This window comes from Strigops habroptila, chromosome Z (genome assembly GCF_004027225.2).
Source record: "Strigops habroptila isolate Jane chromosome Z, bStrHab1.2.pri, whole genome shotgun sequence".
NCBI classification, from domain to species: domain Eukaryota; kingdom Metazoa; phylum Chordata; class Aves; order Psittaciformes; family Psittacidae; genus Strigops; species Strigops habroptila.
In genome coordinates, this window is record NC_044302.2 from 77,342,627 (window position 1) to 77,369,425 (window position 26,799).

The following is a 26,799-nucleotide window of genomic DNA, read 5'->3' on the forward strand; positions in this document are numbered from 1 at the left end:
CTCATATACCGGTATATCAATTTCTGTCAGAATTTTAAAGCAAGCCATTCTGCAAACAAATTTATGGAAGAAAAATGAGTTAAGGGAGAGAAAGACTCAGTTTCCTTTTACATGCATAACTCATTTTAATTATCATCTGCAGGCAGATCAGTTAATTGCTAGAAACAACTGATTATTCACTCCTTTTCTTACTAGGTAAAAGTCATTGTGCACTCAGACTGAAAATCACAACATGAACTAAAAACAGACCTTGCTTGACATTTCTAGAAGTTTGACTTTATTTTGTCAAACTACTTTTTTCAAACTATTGTTTTTGCAAAGTAATGGTAAGTCTTCATTGCTCAGGCATGTTATCATTTGCCTTTTTTAACATCTGAAATCAGTTGCATCAGCTGATAAAGCACTATCTATTTTTTAAGCTAAGTATCCAGAAATCAGTATGTTATGAAGGCTTTATTTCACAGCCTAACTCAGTACACAAAATTTTCTTCAAAGCACTACACCAGACCAAGGTTTGCTTTTATTTTACTATACCATAAGGGATATCAAACAAAGCTAATTCGCCAAGGAAGGGCAAAAAGGACAAGAATTTTAAATGGGTTTTTTGGTGAGTTGGGTGTTTAGTTTTGGGGGTTTGCGAACAGCAGAAGTCATGATTGAAAGAAAAGACTTAAAATTCAAATAGAGCCTTGTTGACATGGCAAGTGCTCAGCTAACAAAATCATGTCAAAATCAGCACCTATAACAGACATACAAAAGAATGACAATGAGAAACGCTCCAAAAAAGGTATCTTTCCTTTTGGCCTGAAGCAGTTCTGTATCACAGCAGGGAAGACACCTTTTTTTTAAAGAAATCAAATACACATGTTGGTATTGCAGCCTGGCAATAAGACATGGCAGCCATAAATAAAGCAGTCCCGCAGCTGCCACAGTTTGTTATTGAAGAGTAATATATCTAGAAAAATTATTTGGATTTACAGACGTCCTCAATTATATTCAGGTCTTCAAGAACATATCATATCACACAAGAGAAGTCTCCAAAAAAGCATTCAAGCTTATGAAGGGGTAGAACTTAAGGCCACAAGTTGCTGCCAAGTTAAGCACTAGCAGGGTCCATCTGGCCAGCTAGATGTGACAGTACTGCACTGACATGTAGGTGACTGCGCTGCATGAGGGACTATCCCACAACAAGCTCACCAGGGTAGAAAGCACTGCCATGATCCCAACTGACATGAGAGCAGTGCTGCACTTCAGCCAATTTTGGCATTCTACAACCGCTAACATTCTTTTTTTTTTTTTTGTTTCTTTTGGTTTGGTTTTGGTTGGAACTTTTTCTAGAGTTCTCAAAGTGCAACACCTTAAGGGACTTCAATGTTCACAAGTACTGTACAGTGCACGGATTAGCCCAGAATCTAACATACATGAAAGCTACAGTTTTGTCAGATGGCCTCTATGCAAAACACACAGCTAGAAATATAGCTAATATGGATAATCTTCTGACCAGCTAGTAAAATGGGTTCTGCACCCGGTATACAGGCTGGAGGATGCGTGGATTGAGAGCAGCCCTGCGGAGAGAGACTTGGGGGTACTGGCGGATGAAAAACTGGACACGAGCCAGCAGTGTGTGTTTGCAGCCCAGAAAGCCAACCCTATCCTGGCCTGCATCAAGAAAAGTGAGACCAGCAGGTCGAAGGAGGTAATTCTGCCCCTCTACTCTGCTCTGCTGAGGCCCCACCTGTAGATGTGGAGCATTTAGCTGTGGAGTCCTCAGCACAGGAAAGATACGGACCTGTTAGAGCAGGTCCAGAGGAAGGACACAAAAATAATCAGAGGGATAGAACACAACAGCCTAAGACAGTTGAGGTTGTTCAACCTGGAGAAGGTTACGCGGAGACCTTATTATTGTGGTCTTTCAATATTGAAAGGGGGCTAATAAGAAAGATGGAGACAGACTTTCTAATAGGGCTTGCAGGAATAGGGCAACAGAAAATGGTTTTAAACTAAAAGAGAGTAGATGCAGACTAAATATGAGGTAGGAGGTTTTTTATGATAAGGGTGGTGAAACAACAGGTTGCCCAGAAGGGTGGTAAATGTCCCATCCCTGGAAGGATTCAAGGTCAGCTTGGAGAGGGCTCTAAGCAACCTGATCTAACTGAAGGTGACCCTACTCACTGCGAGGAGGTTGGACTAAATGCCTTTGAAGGTCCCTTCCAACCCAAAGTATTCTGTGATTCTATGATTCTGTGAAACAGAATGGAGCTGGAAAGGAAGGACTGCTATGTAACTCCAGCCATCTGACTGCCCTGAAACAATTCAGTGTTGAATTAGAGTTTATTTTTCAGGGGGAAAAAAGCACAATCTTGATTCTAGAATTGCCTGTAAGTTTCTTACTGACACCATAAACCAAATAAATACACTATAGGGCATAGTTCTCAGTCCACCATAGATTTCTCTGGCTTTTCTCTGATCACAGTCAACACAATCTTTCATTCATGGACTTTAGCAGGGTATTCCAGTAGCAGTTAGTTGTACCGGTGCCAATTACATGATACTACACGCCTCTACTCCTAGGCAGAGCACCTCATTTGTAATACCCAACAATTGCACTAGTCCTTTCTGGTCATACTGGTACAGTGAGAACTCATGTTCAGCAGGATTATCTGCTGTGACCCTCTATTCAGAGTTGCCACATCTCATGCAGGATATGTCCATGGGAGTTATTCGTATTTCCTATCAGGATGACTTTGACTTCAGACTTGCCACTAACCAGATTCAGCTTACCAACCTATTCGCATCACTGTCTTTTTCTGTTATTTGTCATCCCATTAATCGCTGTATGTCACTGGCAGGGAAAGGAGTGATTTTTCCATCACTGGTGGGTTTTAAATTCACATAGAATACTCTTTTTACATTGCAGCTCAAGCAACAATTAATTCGGAAGTGTCCTAACGCCTTCATTTTCCATGAAGTCAGGCTGCCTGACCACAGAGGCCCTTTCGGGCCTTATGAGCTCTTGTTTTGTGTCTTTTCAGAGGTTGGCAGGGGTTTTATGTCACCAATGAATTATCAGTGAAGAGCCAGCAGCTTATCTGCAAACCCAGCTAAACAATGACAACTCTATATTTACAGTTATATTAGGCACCTGTCATTTAGCCAGGTCAAAGCTGATCCTTTGATTTTGCTTTGTTCTACCTCATGAACAAAATTGGGTGTTGAAAGGTTAAATACTTGACCTCAGCCTATTACATCTTTATCTATCAACTGATCACATCATGTAAAAACATTGTCAAGTTAATTTTATCAAATAAATTTTCTACAAACCCATACTAGTTAGTTTAAGTTTTATACACTTCTTCCAGTACCTATTAATTCAATCCCATCATAGGACATAGCACAATGTCCTGCCCTAAAGCCTGGCTTTTCCAGCACTTCCATTCAGCTACCCAGCACCTCTTCCTTGGAGGAGGCAGAGTGTAGTTTTCAGGTAGCACCCACTGCTTGAAAAGCAAAATATTGCTGCCTACCACAACCTGATGCAGAGGATCAGGCTAAAGCAGCTGACCATGGGAGCCAGTGACCATTTCTGATGTATCACTGCCCACTACCATCAATCTGCTTTTATTTCCTCAGGCAGCAACAGCAATCCAACTGTTGAGGGCTGAGAGCATAGTCCACCCTCACATCTGTACATCCAGCTGTCTTCCTAACCTCTCTCCCCCAGCAGCCCATAACAAAACCCAGATCCATCCTACAAGTCTGTGTTGTACAACATTAAGTCATCACATGTAATCTAATAAACTAGAGACAAAACACTTATGTCATATTCTAGTCTCTGAAACTCCTCCAGACGAAAAAAAAAAAAGTAATAAATTGGGGCGAGAGGTGGTGAGGATAGGGGTGTAAATAGCATTAACAGAGCACAGAACTCCCTGCTCAGCTTTTCCAGTTTTTCTGGATGCACTTTCTTTGGCCCTGGTGATTTTAAGGATGCTGTTTAACGGCTGGCGTTACTGGACTGGAATCTGTTTTGTTATAAACCTCTGAAAAGAGCTACAGTGTCTCTTCCAAACACTGCACAACACTATTGAATAAAATCCTTGCCAGTTTCATACTCTCATTTATAGTTATACCATTCCTATTGAGTAATGCACCAACTGTAATGCTACAGTTCACTTTGTTCCTCATAGAATTAACAGCCCTGAACACAGTGATCAGGACAATCACACCCATGGGGCAGAGTCTTGGCTCCTTTTAAACAAGATTTGTAGCTGGCTTATCTTCAGTGTTCAAAGACTGAAGTCACTTGTGAGGTGAAACGGGAGGAGACTGAGAACACTGATTATTATTTCACCCTAATAAATGAAACTATAAAGGATTAGTGTAAAAAAATCCCAAACCAAACAAAACAACCCAACCAAACAAACAAAAAAACTCTCTTATTTTTGTATATTTGGAAACTAATGCAGGTATGCTGTGTGCCCTAGAAATAGGTGGCACTGGGAAGCATTCTGAGTTGTGTGTTGTGATGGGCAAAGAGATATTCTGTGAATCTCTTAAAACTAGAAATCTACTGTATAGAGCTGGAGACCAGACTTTGGGACCCAAAGGCCCTCTGGAAATTCTATGCTCTCAAATAATTCACAAATAAAGTGCCTGAATGTTCCTTCAGAATTTTGAGACAACTTACAACAGGCATAGGGCAGTTGCTGCTGAAAAAGAGCTTTAACAGTGTCAACATCAATGATGGTGGATTGAGGGTTTTAATTAAATTTCCAGCTTACATTTTATATTTCTGCACATGCAGAACTAATTTCTTCTCATCTATGTGATCCTAAGTGTATATATAATGTATAATCTTGATGGGTGGAAACCATATATTTAAATTCATTTCCTCTTACCCTGAATAATACCTCTATAAATTTAAGTCAGGTCTCTTCTGGCACTGCAACACTATCACTGCCAAATGAGTAGTCTGTCTTTCAACACTCCTAAGAAAAGTAATTTTCTTGCATTTTAGATTAATAGATTCATATAAACTTAAAATACAAACATATAGCTAAGGGCTGTCTATATCTATTCCTAGTTATTAAAGTTTTCGGCGTAAGTTCCTGTTATAATTGATGCTGATATTTTCCTATAAAGTTAGTAAGTAATTTTATGAAGGAATGGAGGATTACATGTCTTAAATCCCAGTCAGCTTCTGAGAACTTTAAAAAGATCCCAAACTCTGACAATTCATGGTGAAACTGTTATCTAAGGTTACCATGTTTTAAGAATTGGAATTTGTGTCTTCAATGCTATAATAAACAAATAATGAATAATAAATAAAAAAATAAGTAAATGTAATTAGGCTTCTGTAAGTGACTGAAAATTTCTTTTCCAACAAAGTTTTACAGAGGAAAATTCCTATTCACCAAGTACTCAGAAGGCCTGACCTCAGTCAGTCTTTCTGGTTAGTATGGTCTATTCCAGATTTTTCTGAGCAAAATCAAACATTTCCCAACTGTCCCTGGTGGTTTTCTTCCAACCCTCTGAAGTTGAAAGGCAGAGCAGCTCTGCAAAATGGTTTAAGTGCAACAGACAAAAGATGAGCGTTAGCTTTCCCCTTGCCCATTCTAAGATTAAAAGCCAATGAAGCATATGCAACACAACTCCCAGATTTAATACGGTAAGGGCCATTAAATATTTGGGGGCTTTCATGCCCTCCACATGACCTCCCTGTACTGGACCCCCTCTCCAAAGCTGCTGATAGGCAGTCTCAGAACCTTCTTCTTCTATCAAAGTTGGACCAACCATAAAAAAAACTATAACAACACTGTGAGGTATCCACAAGAAGTACTGATGTAAACATGACAATTTCTTGCTCGCCAATCAGATTCCTAAATGCAAATTTGTATTTCATGATGGGGAAAGAATAAAATTTCAAGAGTTCTCCATCACGTCTGGGAGACTAATGAGATCTGGATGTCAAAAGCTCACCAAAAATGCCACAAAATGGGACTATAAGCCCAAAGTACAGGAGTGTATAGCACACACAAGAAACACATGGAAAATACATTAGCATATACAGCACACAGGTCAGCCTGTGCTTCCTTGATAATAGCAATAGATCTATTAAGTAAATAACATCTCTCTCCTTTCACTTTTATCTGCATTCATTTCTTTCTCAAGTGCCCAACATCAGCTTTATTGGTTGACTAAAGAAATAATAAATACCGGCCCTAAGGAACTGCCAGAAGCAGAAGACCGAATAATTCAAGGTACTAAAGGGAACATGTATTCTTTTCAAGCAAATATCTTCGCTCCAGCTGAAACAAGACCAACAGGGTCTCCTTAACAAACATATTTTCAATAAAAATATCAATACTTGAAATTTTATCTAGAAACGTAAAACAACCAACCAAGTTGGTTCAAATTTCTGCAGCATATCAAACCAAAGGAAACTCTAATTTCAAATCTAATTTTGCATCTTCATCTGTTTATAGAAGGAAAACAAAAATACTATTGGAGCCTAGTTTAAAATAAAATCAAATGAAGTGTTACAAATTTACAGAAATTGCTTTAAATGATAGTGTAAAAAAAAAAAAAAATCCTTAGCTATAAACGAAAGACCAATTGATACTAAACATGTTGCAGTAATTACACAACAATATCCCTGGGTTATGTTTCAGAACACAAAGGTTTCTTCAAAGCACTTTTTTTCAACAGCAGCCATGCCAGAATATCGACGGTTGAGGATTTGGTTGCTTCTTTAAAAGTCATAGAATCATAGAATCATAGAATAGTTCGGGTTGGAAAGGACCTTAAGATCATCTAGTTCCAACTCCCCTGCCATGGGCAGGGACGCCTCACACCAGACCATGTTGCCTAAGGCTCTGTCCAGCCTGGCCTTGAACACTGCCGGGGATGGAGCATTCACCACTTCTTTGGGCAACCTGTTCCAGTGCCTTCACCACCCTCACAGTAAAGAACTTCTTCCTTATATCTAACCTCAACTTTCCCTGTTTAAGTTTAAGCCCATTACCCCTTGTCCTATCACTACAGTCCCTAACAAAGAGTCCCTTCCCAGCATCCTTACAGGCCCCCTTCAGATACTGGAAGGCTGCTATGAGGTCTCCACGCAGCCTTCTCTTCTCCAGGCTGAACAGCCCCAATTTTCTTAGCTTGTCTTAACCAACACAAACCATTCATGCGTTTAAAAAGCCTAATAAGTCAACAATTCAACATAACTGTACAAAGGATGTTAACTTTGCCTTTAGGAGCTAATTTTGTTCAGTTTTTGGTAATATTCATCTTTTTTAAAGTACCAACTGTAAACACACAGGCTAAAAATAAAAGACAGAATCACAGAAAGCTGTCTAAAATTAAGAAGTATGCAAGTGCCTCATAACTTTAAGATCTGCATTCACCATCAGTAATTATTTTAATAAACCACACTTCCTGGCAGTGTGCCACATCCCACCTCTTCAGGAAACACCAGAAGAATGCACGACTACGACGTGGTTAGTCCCCAGGTTATCTGAAAAGTACATTGTGAGTTATACTTATTCATTCATAAGAGGAGATCTACTTATGAGGTTTTGAAAAGGGGATGGAAATAGCTCAGATGTTCCTCCTGTTCAAAAAAACCTGCATTAACATTTCACCATTTTTTAAGGAGGAAGTCCCATTTACTCATTTTGTTCAGTGTCATTCATTGCCTGTTGGTTACATTTAAAGTTTTTAATGAATGATCTTATGAACCACCTCTTCACATCATCACATCACATCACATCACATCACCTCATCACATATGAAAGATTGAGGACTTTTCTACCAGTTATACCATCTCTACCAAAAATACCCAAGTCCCTAGTACTCATCAATACTTTTAAGATAATAGTAACTTCAATTAAGCTTGATTTAAGAAAAAGGAATTGCATGGCTATGTCTGGTGGACATTCGATTGAATGGAGCATCCAACCTTTTGGTTACTGGAAAACATGTAGCTTCTCAAATACTCAGTTGTAAATAATTATATGTATATACATTCATACAATCAAAATGTATAAATCCCAGCTAAGATGACAGGTATGGCATGATCTCTGGCTTCATGGTCAGCACGTGTCCTCAGTCACATGGCCATGTATCCACAGTGCACAAGTACCCAGTCCTGCTACCTGGTGGGACTGTGGGGTCATCACAAGTGAGGGAGATAAGGGCAGGATACAGATTACAATTCATCCAGCTCAGTACCATGAGTCTCCGCTTAGGACTGATGGGCCTCAGGAAAGAGAAGAGCTAGAAATGACAAGCACAACCACATTATTACAGGAAACAAGAAAGAAAATCATAGAAGAGTTAAAATAATGGAAAATATGCCAGTTTGAATGCATGAAATGGAAAATTTTACCAGAAATGGAGAGTGGAAGAGTTAAGTACAATATTGCAGTGAACCTCCAGGTTCTTTCTGTATATTAGAGTCAATATCCAATGAATATATTCATCAGAACTTCTAACACAAGTTCAAGAACTGGTGAACTTCATCACAAATTAAGCTTAAGTTCATTTAAAAACAAAACTCCACAAACTGTTCTTAGAAAACTGGATACAGGGAACAGTCTGCTCAGTGTAGCTCAATGCAAGACTGCCCGCTACAGCACTGCTTTCTGAACCAAGCATCCTATTAAATTTTATCATATCTGACTCATGCAATTTTTGGTACTTGACAGGAAACAGTTCCAGAAAAAAAGATTTCAATACTCTAAGTAACACTGACAGACAGCCCATGTTTTCTTCATTTCATCCTATTATCACCTTGCTTCTTTGACCTCATTTCACCTCAATTTAACAAAGCCATTAAGAGCAGCATTGTTTTCCTCATAAATCATTCCACCAACCCTTTGATTCTTTGACATCTTCTTCTTAATTTCTTTGATTTTGTCAACATCTTTTCAGAATAGGTATCTTAAACTGTCTGCAATTCAAACAAATGTAAATGTACTCCAGGACACAGAGGCGTGTTATAAAACAGGTAAGAAACAGTTCTTTTTCCCACCTTTCTTGGTCCATAGAAAATTTCTACACACAGCTGGAACTGATCTTCTTTCATTACTATCTCAAACTCAGATCTTATGTATTTTCACATTTCTTTAAATATTATCAGTTTTTAGGTTTCTCAGAAAAATTTGCTTTTTAATTTAAACTGCCTAGCTGCACAGTATATAATATTTTTCAGGATAAAACTCTATGTAGAGCCTTTCCTGCTGATTTTTATTTTGGGAGGCTTGGTGCTGAATGAAGGTTGATACCATACTGTTCAACATCTTTGTCAGCGACATGGACAGTGGGATGGAGTGCACCCTCAGCAAGTTTGCCGATGACACTAAGCTGTGTGGTGCAGTTGATAAGCTGGAGGGAAGGGATGTCATCCAGAGGGACCTTGACATGCTTGAGAGGTGGCCAATGCCAACCACATGAAGTTCAACAAAGCCAAGTGCAAGGCCCTATACCTGGGTCAGGGCAATCCCAGGCACAGCTACAGGCTGGGCGGAGAAGTGATTCAGAGCAGCCCTGCAGAGAAGGACTTGGGGTATTGGTTCGTGAAAAACTGAGACACCTTCAGTGTGCACTCACAGCCCAGAAACCAAACATATCCTGGGCTGCATCAAAAGAAGTGTGACTAGCAGGTCGAAGGAGGTGATCCTGCCCCTCTACTCTGCTCTCGTGAGACTCCACTTGGAGTATTGTGTACAGTGCTGGTGTCCTCAACATAAGAAGGACATGGAGTTGTTGAAGCAAGTCCAGAGGAGGCCACGAGGATAAGCAAATTGCAGCACCTCCCATGTGAAGACAGGCTGAGGAAGTTGGGGCTGTTCAGCCTGGAGAAGAGAAGGCTGCGTGGAGACCTCATAGCAGCCTTCCAGTATCTGAAGGAGGCCTACAAGGATGCTGGGAAGGGACTCTTCCTTAGGGACTGTAGTGGCAGGACAAGGAGTAATGGGCTTAAACTTAAACAGCGGAAGTTGAGGTTAGATATAAGGAAGAAGTTCTTTACTGTGAGGGTGGTGAGGCACTGGAACAGGTTGTCCAAAGAAGTGGTAAATGCTCCATCCCTGGCAGTGTTCAAGGCCAGGCTGGACAGAGCCTTAGGCAACATGGTCTGGTGTGAGGCGTCCCTGCCCATGGCAGGGGAGTTGGAACTAGATGATCTTAAGGTCCTTTCCAACCCTAACTATTCTATGATTCCATGATTCTGTGTCTGTCTCTGCCGGTATTTTCTTAACAAATTCCTGTCCTGAGAAATTAGATATTAGCTCTGCATAAGAGTGAATTTTGAGTTCTAAATAATTATTTATGAAATCATGCCAATTATGGTTAAATATTACTTTTTTACATGTCCAATCAAACAAAATTAAGACTTTATATGTACACAAGACTCAAAATACATCTCAAAAATTAACTATGTAACAAGCAATCATAGCATTATAAACATTAAAAATTGTAAAAACTGCAACACACAGCCACTTACTTTTATAATACTTTCCAAACAGTGTAAGTGTTTAAAAATTTACCTGTCCACATATTTAAAGAATTATCTACCTTGTGCTGGAGCAAACCAATGCGTAGGTGGTGAACCTTCCAGCTGAACTGAGCAAAAACATTAGTATACAGACAAGTGAAAGGGAGCCAAAATTAACTTCCCTCCAAAGGCAGAAACTCATTTAAGCATATGAAAAAAAAAGAAAAAAAAAAAAAAAAGAACATAATCATTAGGGAAACTAGTTTATCTTCTTTTCTGAAAGGATATAATAAATAACAGATACAGCTACAGTGTGGGCCATGTCCAAGAAATCAGTGAGGTCTCTTGGACCACACACTCCCTCCAGAAAGTCACACATAGTAATGATGAAGCAACTAACCCACTCAGGGCAATGCTCAGATCACTTACATATGTCTAGAAAAGTAGAGACATCGACCAAATGGTTACCAGCACCTCAAGAACTGCTACCATTGCCAGGCTGAACACCAACCATCCCAGTGGCATTTGAGGATTCAGGAATAGCTACAGGCTCCTGCACAGGCTTGCACTCCCAAGTAATTCCAACATGACCAAAGAAACATGTTAAATTTAGACAGAAGTCTTCTATGAACTGCTTCATTTATTTTTTATACTTCAAGATATAAAAGCCTTCAGAACTGCAGAGCATTCTGAACCATGGTCAGCAACCACAGAAGTGGTTACGGATCGTCTTGTGCCAGCCTACAAGTTACAAACACTCAAACCTCCATACAAAAGGAAAAGGAAAACCAACTACTTCCTGATCACATAAAATTACAGGAGAAGGAATATGCAATTTTTCATTCAAAAGTTGCTTCTCCTCCACCTGGCTGACAGGTAAAGAATGTCTGCCCTTTTTAGAAACCAAATGTACCCTATCTTCAAAACAAGATAGTTTAAATCGGAGCAATTCAAAAACTCGGCTCTCAGCAGCACTATAATCCAGGGGGCAGGGACCAACTACTGAATCATTTATTCCACTGTGAGAGCATGCAAACTTCATAGAAAAAAATGGGAAAAAAAGTTAAAAAATAGATGAAGCTTCTGCTGCATAGACAGGTTTAGGCTGACTACAGCCATATATAGTAGTTTTCCCGTTTAAATCTTACCTTGGTCAAACGAAGACACGCACACACACACACACAAATAAAAAAAAAAGAAGTATGCTTGGAAAAATTAAGAATCAAACCTTAAAATATGCGTCAGCGTCTACTCACTAAGGACAATGCTGAGCAGCAATTTTCATTCCTCTTTTGGTTCATAAACAGAGGCTATTACTTCATTAATCAACCATTAATGGAGTAACAGCATGCCCATGTTAAAGAAAAAAAAAAAAACCAACCAAAAAACAAAACCCACCACATTTAATTTGATCTAGTTAAATCCAGAGCTACTAGGACATGTAACTCATCCAAGATCAAATAATTCAGAACAATATGCAAAAACAGAACAGCAGCGTACAGCAAAAAGACTTTAGGAAGTTGTCAGTTGTGCATAGCAGACAGAACTGGTTGGTGGACATACTTACTATTTTTTAAACAAGACCAGCAGACAGACTATTTCTATCATCTGGTAACGAGATAAACACAGATTAAGAAGTATGCTGTTTGCTTCTCACAGTCAAAATCAAGATGTCCATGGTGATCCAAAGACAACAAAGCACTCCTTCCCTGAGCCCAGATTTTGGAATCCGTTGAGCCCTTACACCCACTCTTGCATCATCACTTAGACCTTCTGCCTGCTCCTCTCTTTATGAGGACAATGCCCTGCACACAGGACTCTTCTAGACACCTGTGAATATGAAGCTAGTGCTTATTTGTTACTATTTCACGTAATGTTTTTAGCTATTTTTACCAAATAGTAAGTCCTTTACCAAATACCAAATAGTAAGTCCTTTACCAAATACCAAAGTCCTTTATGAAAAATAAACACTTGACAATACCTGCTTCCTCTCTGAATAAGGAGATACATAATGATGTTTTGAGCTTCTTAGGCTTTGCAGAGAACCATGGAAAACTAAGGTTAAAAACAAAACATTGTTTTCCATTCTATGATTCCATAATTCTAAAAAAGAAATGGGAAATAAGCTTTATAAATTTTGAGAATTTATATTTTTTAGACTGGGGGAGGGACGACACATAATGGTCTAAGCCCACAAAAAACAAGTATTGGATAATTTCCACCTACATTGCAAACTGCTTCACCATACAATGGGATTGTAACCACCCATTCTTCACTTATCAGAACACCATCTTCGTGAAATAATCTGTAATGTTGGGTTTTAGAGGTAATGTGGAGTATATTACATGTGTTTGCAAAGATGGCTACACATATATGGCTCCCTTCAGCTGATGAATGATGTCTTGGCCAAGACGGACAGACACAGGTCTGATGCACTGGATTTTAATTAATCAGTGTCCATAAATAACCTTTCTCATTATCTGACACAGAAAAACACAACTGAGTAATGTCAGCATTGATTTTCATCAGTATTTGTCTTTGTTCAGTCTTTCAGTAAAGGAAAGTACATTGGAAAGAGATGTATTTGTTTTCCAAATTATCTGGCTTGTTTGATGCAAATCTGAACTCTTCATTATCATTGAAAAAAAAATTATAGTCAGTAAAATAATAATTCTACTTAGTCACAAAACCAAGCATGAATGGAAAGTAAAGCAATAAACATCAATGCCTACAAATGTAGACTGTCCCTTAGCAGAGAATTCCATGACCAAAGACAAGGATTTGGAATGAAAAACTTCAAAGGGAAGATTTGTTAATTGGTTATTAAATTAATCTTTAAGACAATGTTAGAACCTTTTCATTTGAGACAATTTTTGACATCTTTAGGAATCATATAATAAAGAATGAACCATAAAATGTCTGACAACTTGACAGATATGTGTTGTTATTATTCGTAGCAGTAGTATCAGTATTAAAATTTTAACCATGATTATTGCAGGAGGAAAGGATAGTAGTAAAGGCTTCTTTGGATTCCAAAGGAGTGTTTAACAGTTTTCTCCTAAACAGTATGGTCTGATTACATTAAAACTCAGAAGAAGAATCATTATCATAGTGATTCTTCTTCATAGTGATTCTTCTTCATTGTGATTCTTCATAGTACTATATCTTAGGTTATGATCAATCAATATATTGATTAATATCTAGATACAAGGTCATTTCTCTTTTCTTTCTTTTGGAGTATAAATCAATAGCAAAAGGCTAAATGGAGAAAAAACATTAAAAAGGTTTTCTTTAAACTGTTTTCAGAGCGTCTATCTAAAGCATGAACCCTTGAGTGTATTCCCTGATTGTCTAGCAAAGAACCTTGCATTGTTCTTCAGCTAAAAGGCAGACTGTTCGGTATCTAAACAGGAGCTTCATATTACCTGACCTACTTTACAGTATAATCAGTGAATGACATGGCTAATCTTCCCCTGTCCATACAGGAGAGGTGATTTTGTCCAACAGAACAGCTGGACAACTTCCCTGTCTCAACGTAGAACTTACCTTCCTTTATCAACTCCAAAATTCCCAACTGTGATGCTGTTGACTATGATTAATTGAATTTGGCATAGCTTAAATAAACCTTCAGAGAAGAGAATTCTATTTGCTATATGCAAATACATCACCAGTTCAAATATTTGCAGGTATCAGATGATGTTATTTGAACATGAGAGTACTTCTGGGTTTTCCTACAGTTTATTCTTAAGGTAGTCACAAAACAACTCTACTGTGGTAACATTGATTAACGTTCATTCAATGTGTAGAGATCAAAGTAGCTACTATACACAAACATGCCAACAATAACAAAACAGCATTCAGTTGTTTACAACAAACTTAAAGAGTTTCACCTACACAAACCCAAATGTTGCCTTTCTTTCCCCACCTCAAAAGCCACATACTTCAATAAAGCCCACTTTGGTATGTGAAGTAAACTGTATGGAGTTTCAATCTGGTCAATCTGCTTCAGCAACAGAAGTGGGAACTGACTACAAAGGCTCAGGAAGGAGCTTCCTAAAACCTACATAATCCTTGCTTCTTTAACCCAGCCTCCATTGCAGCAGCACAGGATAACCTGGGAACTCTACCATCAGTAACATAGAACAGTCAAACACCTGATACTAAAAACTCTCTGTGGCAGTATAATCACTGCACAGCCTTTCCACCTCCAGCCAAAGTTACTTTCTCTGATGCCTCAGACCACAGAGAAAAGGAGGATAAAATTGTTTATTCTGATATTACAAGAATAGAGGAAACAGGTGGTAAGACATGAAGAAGCCTGCAGATACAGTCTAGAAGGAAAGTGGTGTTCATTTAGCCACCACAGTCACTTTGGAAAACCCAGTAAAAGTGTGTTAAATACATTAATACATGACAGAAAAGTAAAGAATGCATGTGTAACACATGGCTATGTCTTCATTAATGCCAGATTACCATCTGGTACATTACCATCTGGTATGATCACCACGCAATACAAATTTACCCCGAGCAGGTGCAGACACAATCACATTTCTGTCAAATTTGCCAGAGTGCAGGATGCTGCATTCTTGCTGACTTCATGCCAGCTGAAGGAGACAAACAATACATGGTCTAGCATTATGAGAGTCACAGAGAGATGAACAATACCTGACAGAGCAGAAAATCTACTAGTATAATGTTAACATTAAAATTGGGGATGAGAAGGTATGTTTACACAAGATGTTTGCATCGTATGGTTATGGGGTTCTGATCTGCTGGCAAGTGTGTTAAAGACATACCATTGAATCAGCTCTCTAAATCAATCCATTAAATCAGTGTCTGTAGAATAATAAGTAACACAGCATCCTCCTCACTCTATACTGCTCTGTCCCTGTCAGAGATCTAACAGCTTTCAGTCTTTTCTTCAACTCTGCGGGGAATCTCACGTACTCTGTGTTCATGTCAGCAGTTAAAATTGTCTATAGTAGAAGGGAGAAGGGCAGAGAGAAGAAAAACTTCCATATTCACTACAATTTCACACAGGAGAAAATAAATCAGAAAAAACAAGTTAGGATTACAGACATAGCTGCTTAGATTGCCTAAATGAGACAATATGTATTATCTCATCTGGCAGTTTAGCATGACTGAAATAAAACATAATTTGTAGTTGACGCCAACTGGCAGAAGACAAACAAATGTTCATGGTAATTTTTGTGCTTTATTAGAAATGTACTTATGTCTTAAATTGTAAGGAAAATGAAGAGAAGGCTTTAGGTCTACAAAGTACAAGATTTGCAGATGCTACCCTCAGCTGCTAACTCACAGAAACATGTGTCTTGAGTTTTTACAATTTAAAAAGACAAATCTAAAATTATGCCAGGCCAAGTCTTCTTCTCGGTACCCCTGTCTCCAAGAGCAGCCAAAAGCAGATGTCTGGGGAAGACGATAAGAATAGTGTAAGCATTTAGTCATACTTTCCCCAAATACTCTCCAGTCTCTAATAATTTGCAGCTCAGGGACTTTCAAAGCCAGAGGTCAAGCTTATGTATTAAGTAATCCCCTACAGACTTTTCTTCCATTCATTTTGTCCAGTCTCCCTTTGAATTGGTATAAATTTTCAGTATCTACCACATCCTGTGAAGTTACACAGCTTAATGATATGTGCATGAAACAAAGCTCTTTTTGCTGTTCTGAACCCAACACCTGCTAGTTCCATCTCCACGCTCATTAGTTCTTGTACTGGGACAGTCAACGAACAACTGATCCTTATCACCCTCACCATGTTGTTCATATTTTTATAAAACTATAATTGCAATCCCAGTTGTCTCTTCTCCTCTAACCCAACTAATCTTTGTGTGGAAGGTGTTACACATCTCTGATTGTCCCTGCAGTGAACTAAAAAAGCAAAATATGCACTATGTCTTTCTTCTATGGCCTTACTTTCCCTGAATGTTCTTTTTACTCCCCAATAATCTGGGCCCTATAGACTCTCTGCATCAGACTTCCTGCTCCTCAACTTGTTCCTCAAATTCTTTTCTAACCTGCCTTCTTATGGACATTTAATTCTGCCAGAGTTTGACCTTCATGTTTCCCTCTTTCACACACTTGTACTTACTTAACTACAGCTACTACCCCCGAAAGTGCATTTTTCAACAGCCTTTGATTACACAACTAACCAGAATTAATATCACAGAAACAGACAAGGATGGAGGCCAACAGTTTCTTGTGAAACTATTTTCCTCCATCACCTGTAAATTAATGGAAAAATTTGAGGGGAAAGGAGGTTTCCCTCTCAGCATTATAATTGGCATGAATTGCTTTTCCTGGTCCACAGGACTATTAGGAGTCTGGAGAATTTTTCTTTCCACAGTTTCTTCAATATACATGGCTGATTTAAATCATTTACACTATAAGGAAAACACTTTGTCCCAAAATTTTCTCTCTCCTCTACATTTCCTCCACTGAAAAGGGTCATTACAAGCATAAAAAAGAGACTTAGTTAAAATTTTCTTCCCTTTTTTAAGCTAAGATTTCCAAAGAAATTTGTTTCAGTACTTTCAGGATTTGCATTATGTAATAAAGTAAGCTATTTTATTACCAGGCAATGTTAATCTAGAGAAGGCAGCATGTTTATTGGAGGAAAAGATAAGAATTCAAAATGAAGAACTAGAGGAATGACCTGAAAAAACAATCTCATCTTCAGTAAGAAGATATGCAAGATGGTACAGTTAGGCAGAAATAACCAGCCCTATAATGGTCAGCGTGAACAATGTCTTAGAACATGTGTCCTTGGATGAGGATCTGGTGGATCATTGCCTGACCATGAAAAAGAATCACAGTGCTGCAAAAAAGATGTGTTGTGTCAGTAAGTATGAAGAAGATAAACTACATCATTACTCAACATCAACTGAAATACAGTCTTAACTTGAACAGAACAAACCAGATGTGAAGTAATGGAAGATAACCCAAAGAAAAGCAACAAAAATAACTAGGGTACAGAAAACAGTACCTGTAAGGTAAAAGAACTGAACTTAAAAGGAAGAGAGGCCATCATAGCTTAGAAGAAACAAAACACATTGTAAGAAGAAAAACAATTTTTTGCTTTGTCCAAGACAAATGCAGCATGGGCAGTTATGGTGTTAAACTGCAACAAAGAAGGTATGAATTGCATAACATTATGGTGTATGGGAGACTATTGAGTTCCTTAGAACAAGTCACAGATGACAAATATGAATGATCCTATCCTGAGGCAAATGAATGGACTGAATGACTTCACAAGGCCTCTTCTAGTCCCACCTTTTTATGTTCTTTTCCTTAGGACCTGAGGCAGAACCTTTTCTTTCCAGAGATTAAAAAAAAAAAAAGTGGGGGAAAAGGAGGTGTTACAGGGCTGCCTTGAAAAAAATAAGGCTACAAACAACCTGCTCACACATAAACTATTTATTCAGAACTTTTCCCTGTCCAACTCCCAGAAGCCTGTGGAAAGAGAGGACAACTAGCTGTCAAGAGCTGGAAAAATAGTGCTGAAAGCATGGACTTCTATTCTCTGACCCTCCACAGACATTCCTTAAATGTGGCTTAGAAGCAGATGCATACTATGGAGAGTACAGTGCATGCATGCATGCACAACACTCCTGATGCATCCTGAACTCTTCCGTGCAGTGTGTGCAATGTGCAACAGAAAAACTAGATAAACTCTGCTTATATAGGCTGCTCAAGCACCAAATGAATTAGATTTCTCCTAAGGCTCTGTTTTAGACTGGACTTTCACTCTTTCACATTAACAGGTACCATTCTTGCACTAAGCAAACTCAAGAAAGGCTGGATATTTCTGTACTCCAAATTTGGCTGCGATGAAAGGCAAGCTCTAATTCAAACTGTCAGGGCTGTCATGGAATGCAGTCTGGGTCACTTAGATATAAAGATTGGTTGAAGGTAATTACATTGATTTTATGCAGTCATGATCATGACTAATGACTGAATAAACATGTATGCGCAACACAAACCCCATGCACATTTCTGCAAACTGGATATCTCTGCTAAATTATCTAGCATCTCAGCAAAGCAATCAGCTGGGCAGTCTGTGGAAAATCTTGCATGCCAGCTGTCATGTACTATGTCTATTAGTAGCTTTAAGAAAACCTAAACAGGGAGAAAAATTAGACCTTTGTTAACTCCTGAAAGGTAAACCACACCAGAGCAACACTGTCCTGAGAAAAATCATTGCAGAGAGAAGACATAACACTGCATGAAACTTTCTGTTAAGCATAAAACTATCATTTCATTCTATCCCCAACTTGGCCCACCACTTAATGTTGAACTAGTAAGTTAAAACAATTTTCTAAAAGCACAGAAACAAATCCACAAGTATGACTGAATTTAAACTTAACATATATGCAACTAATCTCAACATGTAAAAGCTATAAAAGAATGTTACCATATTTAAACTAGAACTTACCTTTGAAATTTTCTTATAAACTTTAAATTACTCAGACTTGCCTGTGCAGAATGATGTTCAGGTTTTAACAGGTGTCTGTTCTGAAACAGAGTTACAATTGCTAAAATTGTCACAATGGCCACTTACACTTCCTGCCCTATTTTGTGAAATAAAGTGAGTTCCATACAAGGCTAAGAAAGCAATAGTATTTGTATGAGATACCCTCTGCTGTTCCTATTACAAGCACAATTCAATACATACTGTTCATCAGTACTAAATAGTTGTGTAGAAAGATGCTGCCACTCTTTACACACAAAGAACTCTTTTGGGAAATTCTGTACAAATCTCACGTTAGTTGTTGTGATTTAACCCCAGCTAGCAACTAAGTACCACACAGCCACCCGCCTACTCTCCTCTCTGTGGGATGTAGAGGAGAATCTTACAGAAGGGCAAAAGTGAGAAAACTCGTGGGTTATGATAAAGACAGTTTAATAGGTAAAGCAAAAGCCACACATGCAAGCAGAGCAAAACAAGGAATTCATTCACTACTTCCCACTGGCAGGAAGGTGTTTAGGGCCATCGCCAAGAAAACAGGGCTCCACTAGGTATAATGGTTACTTGGGAAAAAAACCACCATCACTCAAAATGCCCCCAGACCTCCTTCTTTCCCCAGCTTTATATGCTCAGAATAATGTCATATGGCATGGGATACCCCTGTGGCCAGTTAGGGTCAGCTGTCCCAGCTGTTTTCACTCCAGCTTCCTGTGCGCCTCCAGCCTCACTGGCAGGGCAGCACAAGAAACTGAAAAGTCCTTGACTTAGAGTAAGCACTGCTCAGCAACAACAAAAACATCACTGTGTTATCAACATTATTCTCATCCTAAATCCAAAACACAGCACTGTACCAGCTATTAGGATGAAAATTAACTCTATTCCAGCTGAAACAAGGACATTATTAAAATCTAGACATCTGACAAACTATACTCTTAACTGCAGCACCTTCTTTTTTACAGGTACTTTACTGCAGGAACAGTAGTTGTATTTACAGCACTGCATATACATCACTTAACATTTCATGAAAACAGTCCACCACCCTATATCTGAAAATATCTTTTGTTACAGCTTTTCCTCCACAAAATTCCTATTTGCACAGGACGTATCAAAGCAACACGCACACACTGAAAGACAAAACAAGAGTATGTAACCATTAAAATAAAGCTTCTCTCAAATGCATTTGCCAGTATGTAAAACCGGCACATTAGCACCACCATGCACTTTAGCGATGAGGTCAGGTTTTGACAAATGAAAGTTCAATGAAAACTCTGAAAAACCTGTTTACAGTGATCCCAGACATAAGCCTTGCAAGCTGCAATTCACTGACCTATGTAAACTGATTTGGCTTTCAGATAATCTCTCTGTGAATGCTATTGCAAAATCTATAAACACAGACAGCACTGACTGGCACCCTATCTGCAATCTCAACATAAGATCAAATACAGAGACCGAATTTACCCTCCCACCTCACAGGTGATTCTTTCCAAACAAGTTTAAGGGATTATGCCTGGAAGCTGAACCAAGAAAGTTCTGCCACAGCTACCCAAAGTCTCTGCAACCCTGAGAAGCCACACTGCTTGAACTAAGGTGGATCAAAAACTGTACAGCTTTTAATAAGACTATGCAACATTCAGTTCAGACCAGGCCCAAGGTATAATTATTACAACTATCATGTTGACCATTTCTCTTAGAATTAAACTTAGAAAATTTTTTTCTAAAGCCATATAACAGAAGAACCTACTTGGGATGAAAAAGAATCCTGCAAGATGAAAAGGCCAACAACCTACAATCAAACCTTACAATGAATATCAATTTTACTATTAAAGCTTATTATAATATTTTATCTACAAAACTTACTGTTATTCATCTGGAATAGAGTGACAGCATTAATAGCGCTTATTATTAATAACTGGTAAATTGTCATAAACAATGCATGAGAATACATACAACGTATGCAATGTCAGGTGTTAGCAAACATGAAAATCAATTAGTGAACTCTAATGCTAATTCAACCTCAAGTAATTTTTACTGTTAAGACGTTAGATACCATGTATAAAACATGAATCTAACAATACCTCCACAGTCTTCAAGATAATAAGACAGTACTAAGACAAAATAATTTGAAATGGAGTATGAGTATTGACACCAGTGACAAAGGAGGCTGTACAGCTGCTTCAGCAATATTGCTTTGTTAATCCTTTCTGAGTGATAGAAACTCTATAAAGGTAAAAATAAAAAGATGTGAAAATCAGCTGAAAGTCAGACTTTCTTTGTGTCTAGGTTCATTTATTGTAGTCTTCTCACTGGCTGGAACACAGTATGATGCTTTTTCCAAGACATCTTTTCTCTTTTTACAGTGTTTCATTTTCATGGTTTATCATTTAGTTTCCATGCTTTCTCTATGAGCCTCAAAGAAAACACCCACCAGCAACATTTAAACCAATATAAGAAATGTTTTAAGGAAAAAAATACTGCTGCAGCACTCCGCTCATGCAGCTATGTCTTAAACATTCTGGATTCTCCTTTGAAGAGCTCACATCTAACTTTACTACACAGCTCCAAGCTGAGATAGTATGATTGTGAGAACCAGAAGAAAACGAAAACTGGAGAAATTAACCTTCAGCAACAGACCAAGGTATTTTTTTAATTATATATACTCAGTCAGAAACTGGATACTATTGAATGTGTGAACACAACAGTCTCTGCATATTTTCTGCTGTGATATATACGTGCTTGGTCATGGAAAAAATAATTGCCCAATTACCACATGCATCCCCTGAGTTCACAATGTCAGATATATTCCTGATCTACTCATGCAGATCAGGCACATTTGCAGTCATTTGCTTGCTTTTGCAGCAAATTTGTAATTTAATTATTTTTTCACTGTGGGTTTTGTTTCCTTTGGAATTACTTTCCACAAAACTATCTTCTAGGAAAATGTTTCTAGGAAAATTCTCTGATTAACCGGTGTTGAAATGCTTATCTGTGGTTTACGTCTGACCTCCTAAAGTCTAAGCATAGGGAGAAACAAAAGCAGTTATAAAAATTCATTTTCTATCTGGTCCTTAAAAAGGCCATACATTCAGCTTAATTCCAGTTCATCTCTATGTAGTAAGATGATTTTAGAACACACCCTATTAGTCTCACCTTTCCAGAGCAGATTTTAGGCACCACGACCTGGAAGAATCCTGTCAATTTTTGTGAAAGCTGTAAAACCGGGAAGGAAAAATAGAGTAAGCAAAAGTCTTTGGCATCGTTTTAACAGACTTGTCAGATATAATCACATCAGCAATTGTATCTGCATCAAAGAAAGGACTCTGAGAGCCAGTAACACCTTCCAGCCACTCACCACCTCTGCCCTTGTTCCCAAGTGAGTTCAGAATGTTGACACCTCAAATGATTTATCCCCTAGGCAGAAAGCAGAGAAACGGGAACTATTGTGGGGGAAGGGAAGCACTGAAAACAGACAGGGAAGAGGCAAAGGGAAAGACACAGAAGGCCCCTGTTCATGGGAAAATAAGGAACGGGAACACAAAACAGCTTCTCTCATTGTCAAAAGCCACCAGTTCAGAAGTTGATCTTTGCTCTCCTCTCTGCAGACTGGATGGTGTGAAGGGTCAGCCAACAAGACGAGCCATGTGTGCTTGTGCCTGTGCACAAATTCACGCGTGTGCGTACACAGTGAGGACAGTTAGGGACAGCAAAGCAACCATCCTCACCACCCTCCAAGCTTCGCCAAACAGCTCTGGGACTGCTGCATGGTGAGGGAGAAGCCCAGCTATCTCGGTGGGAGTGTTCCTATGTGAAGAAACTGTTTCCTTTTCCTCTTGTAACAAGTTATCTTTAAGAAGCTGAAGGTGAAATTCCTAGAAGCTCGTCGGTGCCTACAGTGAATAACCAGGAATCTTACTTCAGGTAGGAGCTGCCATCCCGTGTTCAACACGTCCCCTCATTGTAAGTACTACTTCTCTGTTACTGAGGAGCCCTTCAACTGGTATTCCAACTGTCTAACAAAGGAGAAGCTTCTGGAAATACAAATTTTGATGAATAATTGTGTTCTTCACATCACTCAGGAAAATAGAGATGTGGTTTCCTTTTCATGTAATGATTATTTAAACAGTAATGTCTACACCATACACAAAACAAAACATTGGGTTTCTTGCCTGGTGCCAGCTATAGTCACCTGCAGTCCAACCTGGTTCTGCTGATCCAACAGTATATAGCACTTAATATGTCATTGTCCTACTGTATTACAGAACACCACAAGCAATTTTCACAGCTACAAGCTAGAACATGAAAAATTACTGGCTTCCTTTCAGCCTTTGCCGGCAGTATTTCTGATCCAAACTTACCAGCAAAGCACACACAAGAGTGACTGTGAGAAAATGTAGAGGAATATGCTTTGATTAAATAAGTTGTTAAAAAAAAAAAAAAAAAAAAAAAAGACTATGACACTCTTATACAGAAATGCTGTACCCAGTCCCAGGGATTTATAGCCTTAAAAGCAAACGACACACTACTGTTACTTGCCTGACATGTGGGTACATCATCACACGAGCATTTCCCAGAATGCTTAATAAAAGCAGAAGATTAACTAAAAAAAGATAAAGTGGGCAATTTCTCACATACTGATTAAACCCATTCCACGACCCAGACAGAGGAAACCTGTGAAGAAGGCTGTGATGTAATCAAAGCCAGAGTGGCTGCCACTAGCATATGCAATGAAAATTGAGGAACGGTCCCATGAAACTGTGTCTGAGAAGAACCCCTCTCATTAACAACTGCCCTAACAGAGCAGACTGATGGTCCGTCTGTATTCTGCAACTAACAATGGAAAAAAGAAAGTGCCAGAGATTAATTGGGATTGTATATTTGTAGCATGTTTTATTTAGAAAAATATAGTGGAACACTGATTTTAGTGCCATTGACACTTTCTAATAAGCCACTCTGTGCACAGCATGTATTTAGGCCTCAGTGAGTTACAGCTCTGTAAGGTTTCTGTGACCAAAGCAAACCCCCTGAAAACTATGGGGCTCCCTGCAGGTGCGAGCTTGTGCAGCCAGAACCTGCTGCAGGACTGGGACTGAGCAGACATTTTCATTAAGGTATCTGTAATGGTGCCTAGGAATGCTTCCCTATGAAAGCCAAACCTTTTAATTAACACACACAATATTTTCTTCTAGATGAGGTCAGCTAAAGATTTTTAATCGTTTTCAGTTATTCCTAATAACACATCTGTTTTCAGGATGCACACACTCACACCGTCTCTTTTGCCTGCTTCTGGCTCACTGTAAACTTACTACGATGGAGCACCCAGCCACCCTGCCACCAGGTACTGGCAGCGCTCGCACTTGTCCGGACACAGCACTGCTAGCCGTGCTGTTTTACTTGATGTTGCTCCAACGCACCCGCAACTTCTGAATTGTGGGATACAATCTCAGCGGCGTGTAACCGAGTTCGTTTGGAGCGATGCCTAAACTACCAACAAACCTTCACTGTTAACATGTGCCGTCTACTTCTCGCCCTCTTCTGTAAGGATCCTAAGAAACAAAATACCCTAACACACACACCACACACACACACACACACACACACCCACACACACACACCCCACCACCACCCCCCCCCTTCCAAAAACTGAGCGCAGAAAGGCGAGAGGAAGCAAGAACACGCCGGAGCAGGAAGGCGCCAAGGTGAGCTCTGAACCCTCGCTCTCCGGGCAGCTCGCTGAGGACACGATCGGCCTCGTCCCGTCCCCGTCCCCCAGGGCAGGGGCTGCAGGTGCCGCGGCCGTGGGCGCAGGCCCGGCCAGGGGCAGCTCGCCTCCCGCTCCACCACCACCACCACGCTCCGGGCGCCGCACGAAGCTGCCTTGGGACCGCTCCCGGCGGGTGGCGCCCTCGCCGTTCCGCCCGCCTCGGGCCCCCGTCCTCGCCCTGCTCCTCACGGCGCTCGCCGCGCAAACGGAACGGGAGAGAGAGTTGGCAGCCCCCCCCCACCCCGCCTCCCCGCGGCCACCGGCAGACACCCAGACGGCAGCCGCGGCCGCTCGGTTCTGCGTACGTGTGCGCGGGGCACCTCCTCCCCGCGGGCGGAGGAGCCGCGTCCCGCCGCGGCTGGCGGCTCGGCGGCACCTCCGCGCCGGAGGGAGGGAAAGAGCGGGGAGGCAGCCCGGCGGCTCCGGGCGCCCCGCGGGGAAGGGGCCAGCGGGTGCCTCCCGCCTGTCCGCTTCGCTGGCGGACGCTGGGCGGCTCTCGCCGCGCTACCGCCCCGTCCGCGCCGTTACCTCCGCGCCGTGCCCTCCGCGCCGTGCCCCGTACCCTCCTCGCCCGCCGGCGGTTTCCCAGCCCGTCCTGCGGCTAAAAGCCCCGACCCGAAGGGAGCTGCAGCCCGGCCGCCGCACGGGCAATGAATGGAAACGCGCCCAACCGTTCTCGTCCTCCCACCCTTCCCCTCGCAACTTCAGCGGGGCCGCCGCCGCCTCACCTCCGCCGGGCAGTGGCGGCTCCTCCGCGCTGGGGCTCTGCTCCCGCCACCGCCTCCGGCCCGCGCCCCGCCGGGCTCGCCCTCCCCGCTCCCGCCGCGACCATGCACCGAGGGAGGAGGAATAGGATCCCGGCGAGCGCCGACCCGGCCGCCCCCAGCCGGAGGAAGGGAGGGAGGGAGGGAGGGAGCCGCGGCGAGGGGCGGGGAGGGATGGGACGCGGCCGCCCTGCCCTGCCCAGGACCGGCCCCCTCACACTGACGTCCCCCGCGCTCACACCGACGGCCGCGGCGGGGTGCCTGTGCCCGGGGCCGGGCAGGAGCCAAACGGGACGCGGGAGGCCCCGTCCTCGCCCCTCTGGGCCCCGCCGGCAGCCGCTGCGGGCAGCCGGCTCCTCGGCAGGGTCGGGATGATGTGCCCCCAGTCAGTGCCACAGCCGTCCCAGCGGCTGGCCCAAGGGAAAGCCCCAGCAAACAGCCCGGATAAGTGCTGACCCGCCATCCTGGCGCTTAATAACCAGCGGTCCTTTCTCGGCGTCTTGCCACGGACCCACTAGGAACCGGCGCTGTCAGGCCCGGTATTAACCACTGCCCTTCCAGCATCCGTGACCTGCCCTCTGGACCTCGTCGTAGAGGGTGCACTGAATGAAAGCGGGAATGGTAAGCACCAACTCACCCCACTTCCAAACATTCCTCTTAGTCTAGACCTTCTGAAAAGAAAAAGAGAAAAAAAAAGAAAAAAAAAAAAAAGAAAAAAAAAAAGAAGTTAATACTTACACAATTTACATTGGAAGAAAATGTCTCCAAAATTGTCTGCAAAGCTGCTGTTTTGACATCTTTTCATCTGAGAACATATGATTTCTCACCAGTCTCACTTTAAAATCCCAGTTAAACACTTCCAGTTTCAAAGCAGCACTCTGATGACTCGGGCTTTTCAAGAACTTTGTAATTTTTAGTGTCTTAAGATATCTAATGCTAAGCACATACGTGTCTACTAGTAGCGATACCCATTTAAAGCATCTGCAGAGAAAATTATGGTTTAGGCTTGGACATGTCTCCGCATGCCTCTGCTATTCTCTGCAATTGAGCCCTTGTGTAATATGCTGATTGTTGCAAGTGGATGGCAGGTGTCAAACTTCATACAGCTCTTCTCAACATCAGCTTCACTTGCTAGATTGGAGCTGGCTGTTTCAATAGATAAAACCAGACACTAAGTGGGTCAATAAAATAAATCACTCAGGGTATCTCAGAGACATAAATGAAGTGCTACACTAATGCAAAACTTGATTTGCTGTAGCTAAAGCTGTCCTACTAGTGAGAAAAAGGA

General features: G+C 40.9%; 1 protein-coding gene across 3 annotated transcripts in view; it reads right to left on the bottom strand.

The window, feature by feature from the left end:
* The window catches only part of LHFPL2 (LHFPL tetraspan subfamily member 2), a 129,769-nt gene extending 104,150 nt beyond the window's left edge, over positions 1 to 25,619 (bottom strand). The window contains exons 1-2 of one of the 3 annotated variants that reach the window (XM_030470068.1): positions 25,476 to 25,619; positions 22,137 to 22,196 (exon numbers count right to left, since the gene is read on the bottom strand). The gene's annotated coding sequence lies outside the window, so the exon portion shown is untranslated. Of the gene's footprint in view, positions 1 to 22,136; positions 22,197 to 22,338; positions 22,388 to 25,475 lie in introns of those variants that run through there. The other 2 variants (XM_030470067.1, XM_030470069.1) reach the window with 2 other exon arrangements.
* Positions 25,620 to 26,799: the final 1,180 nt, after the last annotated feature.